Source organism: Xenopus laevis, chromosome 5L (genome assembly GCF_017654675.1).
Source record: "Xenopus laevis strain J_2021 chromosome 5L, Xenopus_laevis_v10.1, whole genome shotgun sequence".
Lineage (NCBI taxonomy): Eukaryota > Metazoa > Chordata > Amphibia > Anura > Pipidae > Xenopus > Xenopus laevis.
In genome coordinates, this window is record NC_054379.1 from 92,543,586 (window position 1) to 92,557,397 (window position 13,812).

Genomic DNA, 13,812 nt, shown 5'->3' on the forward strand with positions numbered 1-13,812 from the left:
TTTATTAAAAATTTTTCCTTAATTGTGGCCCCCATTACTGATTTGACTAAGAAGGGTGCTGACCCCAGCATCTGGCCTCCTGAAGTGGTACAAGCTTTTGACTTCCTCAAGAAGGAATTCAGTTCTGCCCCCATTCTTCGACACCCCGACACTGCGCTTCCTTTTATAGTAGAGGTAGATGCTTCTGAAGTTGGGGCAGGGGCAGTCCTTTCCCAAAGGCATCCAACAACCAACAAGGTGCATCCCTGCGCATTCTTCTCTAAGAAATTTTCTCCTGCTGAGATCAACTATGATATTGGGAATAGAGAATTGTTGGCTGTTAAATGGGCCTTTGGGGAATGGCGGCATCTGCTGGAGGGAGCTAAACACATGATCACGGTTTATACTGATCATAAAAATCTTCTGTACATTGAGTCGGCCAAACGACTAAATCCTAGGCAGGCTAGATGGGCACTGTTTTTCTCCAGGTTCAATTTTTCTTTAACGTTTAGGCCTGGTTCCAAGAATACCAAAGCGGATGCACTCTCTAGAAGCTTCGAGTCCGATCCCTCTGAGTCTAGCGAGTGCATCCCCATCATCCCCAGGGAGGTAATCGTAGCAGCACTTGAATCTGACCTTTCCTCTTTATTGTCCCCTGTACAATCATCTGCTCCGGTGGATACTCCCTCTGGGATGCTGTTCGTTCCACAGGAGTTAAGGGAACAAGTATTGAAGGAGGTTCACGGTGTCTCTGTTATCCCGTTATGTCTGGTGGTCCTCCTTCAAACAGGATGTAAAGGCCTTTGTTAACTCCTGTCCAATCTGCCAACGGTCAAAATCATCTCATAACTCTTCCCAGGGTCTGTTAATGCCTTTACCAATTCCTGTGAAACCTTGGACCCATCTTTCGATGGACTTCATTGTAGATTTGCCCTCTTCCCAAGGGAAGACTGTGATTTGGGTGGTGGTGGATAGGTTCAGTAAGATGGGTCATTTTATTCCCCTTCCACACCTCCCTTCTGCTAAAACCTTGGCTGATCTGTTCATTACTCACATTTTTAAGTTACATGGTTTTCCTGAAAATATTGTTTCTGACAGGGGGGTTCAGTTTGTCTCGAAGTTTTGGCGTGCTTTCTGGGGGATTGAGTTATCCTTTTCCACTGCATATCACCCCCAAACAAATGGTCAAACCGAAAGGGTAAACCAGTCCCTAGAACAATATCTTAGATGCTATGTGTCCGATAATCAGTCTACATGGTCCGAACTGTTACCCTGGGCGGAATTCGCATACAATAATGCTACCCATTCCTCCTCAAGAGAATCTCCATTCTTTATTGTCAATGGGTTACATCCCAAAGGGTTTTCTTTTTCTGGCTCTAATTCCCCTGTACCCTCTGCTAATTCCTCTGTCGTTAAATTTTCTGAAATTTGGTCTCGGGTGCACTATTCTTTGTCCGCAGCTTCCCTTGCTCAGAAAAGAGCTGCTGATAAATCCCGTAGAGAAGCACCCCAGTACAAGGTGGGGGACTTAGTATGTTTGTCTACAAAGAACATCAAGCTGAAGGTTCCCTCTCCCAAATTGGGTCCCAGGTTTATAGGTCCATACCCCATCACTGCAATAATTAACCCATCCTCTGTTCGTCTTCAGTTACCTGCTAATTGTAAAATTTCTAATTCTTTTCATGTCTCCCTCTTGAAACCTGCCACTCATGTTCGTCATTTGTCTGTTCCTCCCCCAGTATTGGTTGAAGGTCAGCCTGAATTTGAGATCCAGGAGTTCCTAGATTCCCGCCTCGTACGAGGTAAACTTCGGTATCTCACTAAGTGGAAGGGCTTTGGTCCTGAGGAGAACTCTTGGGTCTCAGTAGAGGACATCGAGGCTGACCGCCTCAAGAAGCAATACCATGCTAAATTTCCCGGTAAGCCTGGGGGTCCAGTGGCCCCCCCTAGAGAGGGGGGTAATGTAACGAACGTACCTGGTGGTCTAGGGGGGGGACGGCAGGGACGCCTGCCGCCCCCTCGGCGGGGACACCCGCCTCGACGAGCGGCTTCCTGTAGGCCGCAGGCGCCGGCATCTTAGGGCGCGCGCTCTGGTGTAATTTAAAGGCGCAGGCGCGCTGACATCACTACAATGGCGCGCAATTCAAAGACTATTTAAAGCTCATTAGGGCTGTGGGACCTTGCCCGTGATAGGATTTTGTTTCCTGGTGCTTCTGAGCCTTGTGCTATATTCTGAACCTGTTTGATTCCTGTTTTTGACCCCTGCCTGGCTATTTGACTATTCTGACTTCTGGATTCTGACCCTTGCCTGATTACCGACTACCGCCTCTGATTAACCCTCTGATTGACTTCCTGGTTTGACCCTTGCCTGTCTGATAACGTTTATTCTCTGCCTGCCTCGACCCGGCCTGATCTGACTACTCTTTTGCCTAAACGCCTTGTACTGCGATCTTCTGTCCAAAGACTTTGCTTTACTGTCGTGCCCCTCTGCCTATCCAGAACCCTCATCTTGCACCTCTCGTTTAAGTCCAGGTGGCATCCAAGTAAGCTGAGGGCTCCTCCCGAGGCCCAAAGGCGGTCACACTACTGGTGAAGCACGAGCCGAGACCAGGGTGCCTGGTGTTTGTTCTGGTGTTGGGTGCCGACCGTGATAAATATAAGGAGAGTTCCATGACCATATAAAGGCATACAGGGCATAGAACTTCAAGATGACTTCTAATATCCGCACATTTTATAACAGGGGTTCATTGCTTAATATAAAACACAAGTTTCACGTGACAGAAATAACATAATTAAGCACTGATTATAACTGATATCAATAAGCATCATTTGTAAAGATATTATTTACAATAAAGTCATGACTCTAGTGTAATCTAATATTATTATTTTTCATTTAGTTAAATAAGAAAAGTAACTTTCTGAAATACTAGTCTTACATGACATGACAAAAATGTTGCCAATAGAGCCTACAAGGTTTCCAAAACTATTATTGTTCTTCTTTTTGTGCAGACCAATAGATGGAGCTGCAGACAGATGTTGCTGTATATCCGAGCTCAAGGGCCACTTCCTTCCATGTGAGACAGGGACAAACTTGCGGTGTGACATTATTGTTCGCCTGGAAATAAGGAAAAACATGCAGACTGCTAGTCTCATTTTGTGGTAAACACTATGAGAACATGTTAGATTTTGGCAGCTTGAACTCAGTGTAAGGCTACTTGAGTAGTAAGACTACAGTTATCACAGCCAATTAACGTGTCTAAATGTCTACATGTTACCTGAATAATAAAAAAATAAAATCAGCAGCAATGTACAATAGTATTGTGACTCTTTGCCCTTTACTGGATCCATGCATACTTTGCTATTAAAAAAAATAAATCAAGAGTCTCAGGTTTGTTTACTGTTTGCCTTCTATCCAAACACATTTATGCCAATTCATTGTAGAATTAGTAAGAAGAAAAAAATACACTCTATCACTTTTTTGTTTCTCTTCTGTTTATTTTGTCTGAAATAGTCAGTATATGAACAGATTATTCTTTGCATATTTTCATGTATACCTGTGTGTGAAGAGGGCCATATTGATTGTCTCAGCAAAGACCTGACCGCACACCTTGTGATTATTCCTTGATTTCAGCTTTGTACTAATACCTTGCTTGCCAGGCAAACAAGATGGTAGCTCTTTCTCATATGTATTACAGGGGTTGTTCATCTTTGTGTTCATTTCAGAATGATGTAGAGAGTGATAATTGGAGACATTTTGCTATTAATTTTAATTTTATATTATTTGTGTGTTTTGAGTTATTTAGCTTTTTAATCAGCATCCCTCCAATTTGCAATTTCAGCGATCTGGTTGCTAAGGTCCAAATTACTGTCACTGCCTTTGAACAAGGGACTGGAATATGAATATGAGAGGGCCTAAATAGAAAGATGAGTTATAAAAAGTAGCAAAAATGTAAAATGTAAAAAATGTGAAGCCTTATAATTACATTTTTTTAGATGGGGTCAGTGACCCGCACCTGTAAGAGTGAGCAGAAAAAGGCAAATCATTTAAAAAAACTATAAAAAAAAATAATGTCGACCAATCCAATAGTTGCTTAGAATTGCCCATTCTGTAACATACTAAAAGTTTACTTAAAGGTGAACCACTCGTTTAATGGCAATATGCATAGCCTGTAACTTGGTACACAATGTCCGGTGCCAAAATACCAATGTTTTATTCGTTTTGTCAATGGATTTTGAGATGATTGTAGATTTCTTGCATTATATGTTCAGGAGATGACCTAATGAATATAGAGGAAAATACTGCAAGTAATAGTAAATTAATGTCTTTTTTTAAATCAGCGGCTTAAAAGGCTTTCCTGTTGATGTGTCTCTGGGCCCGTCATCTTTGCAGATTCAAACTTCTGAGCGGTGCGAGAGGTTCTCTATCCCAGCTGATGTGAAGCTGCTTCCTACATCTTGCCGTTTAGTGCAGCAGATTGCTGGAGAAGGGTTACACATGCGGCTGAAAGTGGAAGCTGCTAACAGTACAGGTACTGTCAGAATGAGAGAACACTTTTGTCCTAAATTAAGGGGCAGATTCACTAACTTCGAGTGAAGGATTCGAATGAAAAAAATTCGAATTTCGAAGTATTTTTTGGGTACTTCGACCATCGAATTGGTTAAATTCGTTCGAATTCGAACGAAATCGTACGATTCGAAGTAAAAATCGTTCGACTATTCGACCATTCGATAGTCGAAGTACTTTCCCTTTAAAAAAAACTTCGACCCCCTACTTCGGCAGATAAAACCTACCGAAGTCAATGTTAGCCTATGGGGAAGGTCCCCATAGGCTTGCTAACCTTTTTTTGATCGAAGGATTTTCCTTCGATCGTTGGATTAAAATCGTTCGAATCGTTCGATTCGAAGGATTTAATCGTTCGATCGAACGAAAAATCCTTCGATCGATCGATCGCAGGATTAGCGCTAAATCCTTCGACTTCGATATTCGAAGTCGAAGGATTTCAATTCGAGGGTCGAATTTCGAAGTATTTTTAACTTCGAAATTCGACCCTAAGGGGCAGATTCACTAAGGGTCGAATTTCGAAGTTAAAAATACTTCGAAATTCGACCCTCGAATTGAAATCCTTCGACTTCGAATATCGAAGTCGAAGGATTTAGCGCTAAACGTTCGTTCGATCGATGGATTTTTCGAACGATTAAATCCTTCGAATCGAACGATTCGAAGGATTTTAATCCAACGATCGAAGGAAAATCCTTCGATCAAAAAAAGTTTAGCAAGCCTATGGGGACCTTCCCCATAGGCTAACATTGACTTCGGTAGGTTTTATCTGCCGAAGTAGGGGGTCGAAGTTTTTTTTAAAGGGTAAGTACTTCGACTATCGAATGGTCGAATAGTCGAACGATTTTTCGTTCGATTCGTTCGATTTCGTTCGTATTCGAACGAATTTAACCAATTCGATGGTCGAAGTACCCAAAAAATACTTCGAAATTCGAATTTTTTTCATTCGAATCCTTCACTCGAGCTTAGTGAATCGGCCCCCTTAGTGAATCTGCCCCATAATCTCCTCTTTTTTAGTCCTTTCTATGCTCTATTAAAGTGTCAGTATTTGAAATCATCCAAACACTTGTCTGCAAAATTTCAAATTAAAAGCAGTGACTGCAGATGGACTAGTTATTTTCCATGCTCATCACTGGCTTTTTTGTTCTGTTTTAAAGTAAACACATAAAATGAGGGAAATAGCTATAATATTTATTTAGCCAATAGCCATTTAGCCATATATTCTTCTCTTGTGATTTTCCTTGCATCCCATCATGCATTTGGGATCAACCCTGTCAAATGATCTAGGTGCAATAGTGCAACACATCATTGGGGGTATATCAGTTTAACTTATAAAGTGTTTCTAGAATAAAGATCTTCATTCTCAGTAACTGCCTTGATTACTCAACCACATTGTTTTTCACTTTGAGAGTTGTGAGTTAGCAATGTCAATATATGTTAGTATTAAGGGAACCAAATTCAGGAAAGAACATATCTGAGAAAAAGAAGGTGTTGTGATGTGTGCTCTGCTTAATACTGATTAGAGAAATATCCGATGATTTCAAACTTAATTTTCTTAGCAGAGCAACATTAAAGCCACTTTCTTTTATCATTAGTTTGTTCCTGATTGTAGACAGTTGGCCAAAATGACCAGGTGGTGTCTCTGTTGATACATATTGATTATTTTAGTTTAAAATAGTCTGAAATTCATCTGCGTATTGATCTGAGACAGACCGTTAATACCCTTATTATTTCCTGTTGAGCTGTGCATAGTACAGTGCATTGGAGAATCTATTCTGATAAGGTACATTGTATGTTTAGGGTTGTGGCACTACTTTGGGAATTCACCGCAAGACCTTGTACAATCTCTTGTTGGGAAGTTTCACTTGGAAGTTTTCCACTCCAGAAATTCATTTATCCCAAAATTTAGGTTAATGGCAGGTGGTCAAGTGTTCAGATAGGTACAATGTTGTTGTGCTTCATTCTTTTGAAGTCTCCAAATCACAAGTGTGTGTTCCATTGAATTATGATTTGGTCAGGCTGCATTATGGGACTTTGATCCTACTTGGCAAAAATGTCAAAGTCTGAGCCTTAAAACCAGAACTTTTTATTGTACTTTGACCAGGGGCAGTGATTCTTTATCTGATGAATGGTTTTTCTCCTCTTTCCACTTATACTTTATCAGAAGCACTAGGAAAATCAATAATTTTACTGACCAAAAAATATTTTAATACATTATACATTAAAGGGGGGTTCTTGTACTATACATTTTAAATACGACTACAAATTCTTCTAATGAACATCGATTAGAGAAAGGTGTTGTTAATCAGCTGATTCTGACAATATTTTAGCTGAAAATCCTATGAATCCCCTTTATCCTTTATACATATTAAATCATTTAAGACCAAAAGTAAAGCGTATTGGCCCTTTCTATGCTTTACCCCTGTTACTCTATATTCCATGTATTGGTGCTGCATGCAGGTAGTATAGTGTGTAAATCATAATGGGCCAGTCTGTCCAGTCTCTATAGTATTATGGTAGGAGGCAGTAAATCGTTGTTTGGAGTTATTGTCATGGAAAGTCAACCAAAGTGTTATGGCTGAGGCTGCAATTCAGTAGGGACAACTGGATAAGTTATTAGCACCTTCTGCGCATATAGTACAGGTATGGGACCTGTTATCTAGAATGCTCAGGGTTTTCCTGATAACGGATCTTTCCATAAATCGGATCGTCATACCATTAGTCTACTTGAAAATCATGTAAACATAAAATAAACCCAATAGGCTGGGGTTGCTTCCAATAATATATAATAATTAAAACTGTACCTTGTACTTTATCCAAACTAAGGTATATTATTACAGAGAAAAAGGAAGTCAATTTTAAAAATTTAGTGTTCCAAGATCAAGATATAAAGAAGAAATATTTTAGAATTAAGTTACACATATTGAAAACATAGTATGTACTGGCTGCTGATACATTTGCCTGTTTATATTTGCAATAAAATAGAGAATGCCTTTTTAGGTTCTTCCTTACTGTTCTCAGTAGAATCCCATGTTGTTGATTTAGTGAAGAATGCCTGATATTCCGCACAGCAGAAAGAACATTTTTATAATAGATGAAAGCCATTCATAGTGATAGGAAATGTGCTGTAATAAAAAGCATTTTGTCATATGAAAGCCTTCACACACAATCTCTGTTAATGCTGATTGCTGTTCTGTAATTGATTTCTAGACATGCCTCCACTGCTGAAGGAAATCCTGAAGAACTACACATTGTCATGTGGAGAGCTCATAATCAGAGAACAGTGAGACATTCTAATGTACTATTCATATAATATAAAATTCAAGATTCCTGCTAAAATCGAGCATGCTGTGATACAAAATGGTACATGCCTTCAACTGTCTGATGCTCCTCGGTGTGTGAAGGCTCCAGCTTTACAGCAGAGTTCAAAATGTCATTATGTCAAATTTTGATTTATGTGGAACCAACTATGAATGTAGCCCTTTTCTGGGAGCAGAAATACAAAAGGGAGTAAGTGATCTTATAGCATAGCAGCACAAGTACGATCCTATGACTTGTATGAGTACAGTCTATATGGGTTGGCTGGAAGGGTAGATAGATTTAGATAAAAATCAACATGGAGTGAGTCAGAGATATGCTCTGGAATGCAACCTACTTTAGATTGGAAATTGTTGGTTAGGAATAATGGAAGTTATAATTCAGTAACAGGGACAAGACTCGATGGGCAATGCAAAAGAAATAAATTCAGTTATCACAAGCTGAAAAGTTATTCATGTAATCAATCAGCTGTTGCAAACAGTACCTATCAACTCCTGGAATTTTGTTTTCAACTACATGACAATGAGTTTGGGATTAATTCAGCTATTGCTGAGTTGGCTGGATTTCCATTATGGAGCACACATGTTTTTTCACAAGACAACACACTATTAAAAAGGGTATTTCATCTGTATTTATGTGAAGCACAAAGTCAGAAATGAAGTTGCATTTTGGTATTGATAGGAGTCCACGTAGTACGGGAATTGTAACTATTTTAGAAATGCAGAACCAGTGTAGAATTCGATAGTGTGCAGTTTAATTCTGCTGCTTGATCTGATTAACATAATCCAGTTTGTAAAATTTCTTCAGATATGTTGATTTATGGCTGGTGTGGGAGTAATTGAATCATCACTTCATTGCCATTTCAGAAGGAATGTGGTGTTGTTTGTGACACTGGAGGTTTGTTACTGTACAGTACTGACAGGTGTTGTGCCTGGCTGATATATGGGAAGAGAAGAGTGAACAAGAAGTGTTTATTAATAATAACCATGGCATGCCTTCCCGCTAAACAGAGAGCCTTCTGTGTAATGCATTAATCAATACCACCTCTTGCTAAACTACAATACTCAGCATCTACCAACAGCAGGATCTGATGGTGCTGACATGCATAGTTCAGTGTCAGCTGGAGAGTGGCAAGCTTCTGAACCGAGATTTGATCGTTTATGATGTGAAAGAAATATCAGTCGAACAGTACTAAATATATAGATTTCTGTAGGTTTCCTTCAAAAATTTGCCTGAGGCAACCCAACCAGCCACCTTGCCCCCCCCCCCATGTGCACATGTGTGAATAAGCTGGTGTGCACATGAACAAGTGGGTGTGCCCATAAATTGCTGATAAGATTGGGAAATCTGAATTGCGGGTGGTGTAGGGACAAGGGCTGCATTTGAGGTATGTGCCTAGTACCCCTCAATGTGTGTGCCTCTTCTGCCTACCCTTAGTTTCGGCTCTGCTTACAGTTATTCTGCTCTCTGTAGTAGAAGGGGAACAGATTCTTTGGAAAGCAGATCAAAATTTTAAAAAAAAAAGTGTTTGGAAGGTGAAGAAGCCCATAGACTAGATTTGGCTAAAAGATATCAAGCCTGCCACCACGTCAAGGTAGGCTCACTGAGCAGGTCCCTAACTACTCTAACCATCTTATTATTTCCTATTATACTATCTGCTGTGCTAACCTGACTTCTAGTAACATATGGTCCAGGGGAAGGCAAAAAACCCAACGGAAACAACTCAATAGTTTGTTACTGTCAGGGAAAAAATCCTCCCTATTATTCCTGGAACAAAATCCTTCCTATTATTCTGGAACAAACTCTGCTCCATCTATATGTCCTATGTATTCCACTAACATTTTAATTTAAATCTATAAAACAGTTAGTCCTACTTTAAACTCTATCATATTATGTTTATTTGATCATATTATCTTATGGCTTCTTCTAACATCTTTATTATTTTCTTAAGAATTATATGTTATTTTACACCCTACTGCATATTCTTATATTTGACAGTTTATCTATTCTGTTTTGTCCTAATAGGCAATTTTATTATATTCTTTTTATTTTATCATACTATACTTTCTTATTATATAGTCTAGCATTTTCTCCTCTTCTCTTGTATTTTAATTTCTAACATCTAAGCCTTTAGCCTATCCTTTCATGTGTTACCATATTTTATATTATGTTTGTTATACCTTATGTGATCTTCCAACATCTTGTTTTATTTTGTGAACTATTCTATTTAATCTTCTAATATCCTATCATATTCAGTATTATAGTATCATTTTCTGCTGTTAGATCTTTTTTTAATTTAAATTAATCTATTTCCTGCTAGCTAATAATATATTTGCTACTGTTATACTTGATATATATATATTTATGTATTGATATTTATTTATGATATATTTATATTATTTCTTATTAGTTATACATTTGATATTATTTATATTTCCTGCCTATCTTAGTATTACCTTATTATCCTCTTGTAACTATCCTCTGCATTTACATTTCTACTATTACCCTAAGTCTAGTTTGATTTTATACTATCTGTTTTATAAGAGCCCTTTAGTTATATCATTTAGCCAAAACTTATATAACCAAAGGATGCCAGCTCTTTTAATCAATTTAAAATACTTACCACCATTTAAACATACTTACATCAGCTCCTCTTACACATTTATATGAGGGTTAGAGAGGGTAGCTTAGTAAGTCCATACAGAGATACAACTGATGGTAGGCCAGACCCAATGTTTTCACCTGGAGATGGAAGTATAGGTGATGAAGTAGCTTTGATGGAAATGCAAGATGGACTTGATGGTAGTTCCAGAGATGGATTTGATGGTGGGACTGATGACTTGTGGAGTTGGCTGCTGATCTTTATGTAGCAACGATGCATCAGGTGAAGCTGATGGTAGAGCTGCAAATGGATCTGTGAATTCATACAGCAGACGGGTGTGCTTTTGAACAAATTAAGATGTTTTCCAGTTGGATGGGAACTGAACTTCGAGTTGATGTATCCTTTCCCACAGTTGTAGTAAGTGGGCTTATGCCTGCCAGCTGCGACTCAGATATGTGAAATCCTGAAGACTGTAGCTGTGAGTTGAGGCGGTGTCAATGTTGAGGACCTCTAAGGCACTTGCTGGAATGCTCACGTCAGGATTTGGTTGCTTGAAAGAAATAAAAAGCTGTTACTTTTCTTTTTACATATTTGACTTCAGTTGATAAGTGTATATCTATCTATTATCTATCTATGTGTGTGTTTGTAAAATTAAGGTGATGCACTTCAATATTTGTGTTTTTTAAAGGAACATTAACACCAAAAAATTGCTGCACTGGTACAACGGGTGTGTTTACTTCAGATACTCAACTATAGTTTTTATAAATATGATGCCTTTTAGCCATAGGGGCAGCCATTCAAAACTGAAAAATGAGAAAAGGCACAGGTCAAACAGCAGACAACATATAAACTACTGTATGTAGTATACAATCAGATTCTTCAGTAACTATCTGCTGTCTACTGTGTATCATGTGCTTGAATGGCTGCCCCCATAGCTACACAGCAGCTTGTTTATGTAAACTATAGTTGTGTCTTTTTAATAAATACACCAGTTTTATCAACACAGCCCCATATTGCCATTCCATTAATACACTTTAATATTTTGGAGTTACTGTTCCTTTAAAGTGTTTTAATGTGAAGAACAAGTAAACGCTGTGGAAACACCATGCCAGCATCTTACTTTTATTTCCCTTGAATCTCTAGCACAGGCTTAGGCTTGCATATGTGCAGTATTCTAACATTAGAAAAGAATATCTTGGAAGCTGTGCTATATGTACATTGTGTAAGTGTATGAGTTTTTGAACAACTTTCTTGGATTTCAACCTTTTTTTACTCAAAATGTTGTGTTCTAAAATGAAAATGTTAAACAAATGGCATGTCTAAAGAATGCATTTAATATTGCACTAAAACTCTCTGCTGCCATAACATCAGGAGACCTATTTATCAAGCTGTAATGGAAATACAGGAAATAAATCTCAATTATAAGTTGTGTATTTGTACTTACAACTGATTTTATGATATGATTTTATGAATGTTGAAATCATCAACTGAAAAGATCTATCCACGGTATTTATAAATATGTGGGTTTTTCTATCATTTATTATAACCCATTTAAATGAAAAGGGAGACAAATGCATCAGAAAGAAATTCTGGAGTACACAGTTTTTTTACAGAGAATTATCCAAATGCCCACTTTATTTTACTCCTTGCTTTGCAGTCAGTTAAAATTAATATGCAGCTTTGTAAATATTCCTGGAATTTAGATGCATTATGGAGTGATATGTGATATTATAAGGCATTTTTGCATAGCTTGGCCCCTAACTGTGCACTGTGGTTGCAGTCTTTATAACATAAAATGTACATGAAGGAGTTAACTCCTAGAGCTATTCCTGTTATACAGGCACATTAATACAGAAATATTGCTGGGTTAAGTGAAGACTCTTGGATATTTAGTATGCTGAACTGTTAGATAAACTAAAGAGTGTAGCTTGTAATCCATGGTTTCACAATATTTCAGTCATATACTTACAGGTTCTGGCTGGAAAGGTGGTTCAACATTTTGTATTTCTACTTTGATCCAGTTGATGGATTTGAAAAAGGGGTGTCTCCTTATATCCCCCTTGAACCCAAGCCGCTTGTATGGCTTCTTCTTTAGGAGCTAAGGGAACAAAAAAAGTGACTTACTGCTACTAATAGAAACCAAAACTACAGTCCATATAAATGCCATATATATATCCTAATCAGATGCACTGGCACCCACCTTTTCCAGAAGATCTTGCAGTTCTCTACTGAGCTGTTCTGAATAGCTGGGCTGGCAATTGAGGATAAAATGGATGCATTTCTCTGCTTTACGGCCTTCATAAAAAGGTGATCTTCCAGTGGCCATTTTGCACAAGACAATCCCAAAAGCCCACCAGTCTACTGCTGAATTGTAGATTTGACACTGGATCATCTGAAATACAAAGAACAGATCATTCCCCATCAAATACAGAAATTCCCGTTTACAAACATTTGTTTGTGTTTATGCCTTGATGAAATTTTGGCGTTCAAGGGTTCTGTGATCAATCTGTGGTCCAAGTTCTCCCAAGAAAAACAGAAACTCAGTTCTCAGTGTGCAGAAAAGGTAGAACTATATAGGTGCTACAACTAGCTAAGAGCCTTTGTTTTTACAAGTGATTCAAGGGTTAATAATGATGCTGGGATTCAAAGAGATACTTTTAAAAACATAACAGCTGAAGAAATTATTATTATTATTATTTGAAGAAGAATAAATGTTTGACCTCCAATCTGTCAGGTTAAGATGTAGATTATTGACCACTGAAAAACATTATATGGAATGTGCCTCCATTGCTTTCCATACTGTAAAATTCTGTGCATTACATATATCAGTAATAAGTCTCTCACCTCTGGGGCCATGTTGTGCAATGTCCCAATTGATCCTGAGATGGTTTTGTTGCCAAATACGTTCTCAGCAGCCAATCCAAAGTCAGCAATCTTGATGTGTCCCTTGCTGCTGAACAGAATGTTTTCCGGTTTGAAGTCTCTGTAAAGTAAAGTACAGGTGTCACTGCATAATTCTGTTTGTATAGCAGAACATGTGCGGTTTCAACTCTACATAGAATAAAAATCTAATGGCCATTTGTGGAAACAAAATGTACAAAGGTTATGCATGAGGGCAAACGGATGACAGCTCCCTCCTATGGCAGGATGCAAAGTGCAAAAAATATTGTAGATTGCACCAGATTTTTTGTACTTTGCATCCTGCAATGGATTTGTAATACAAGGCCCCCAATAATATCAACTATTAAACATATTACAGAAAGATCACATAGAAAACTGTAACTTCTTACCGATGGATAATTCCTTCAGAGTGCAGAAATTGCAGGCCGCACACCATCTCAGCTGCATAGTACCT

At 38.4% G+C, this 13,812-nt stretch overlaps 1 protein-coding gene and 1 long non-coding RNA gene across 2 annotated transcripts in view; one reads left to right on the top strand and one right to left on the bottom strand.

Annotated features, from left to right (window-relative positions):
* LOC108705643 overlaps window positions 1-13,812 on the top strand; it is a 182,613-nt gene that overhangs the window by 29,994 nt on the left and 138,807 nt on the right. The gene's annotated exons all lie outside the window — the stretch shown is intronic.
* LOC121393735 lies at window positions 12,695-13,787 on the bottom strand. Its single transcript, XR_005961301.1, has 3 exons — window positions 13,748-13,787; window positions 13,302-13,440; window positions 12,695-12,849 (listed from the first exon to the last, which is right to left on the bottom strand). It is a non-coding gene; the product is annotated as an uncharacterized LOC121393735 (long non-coding RNA).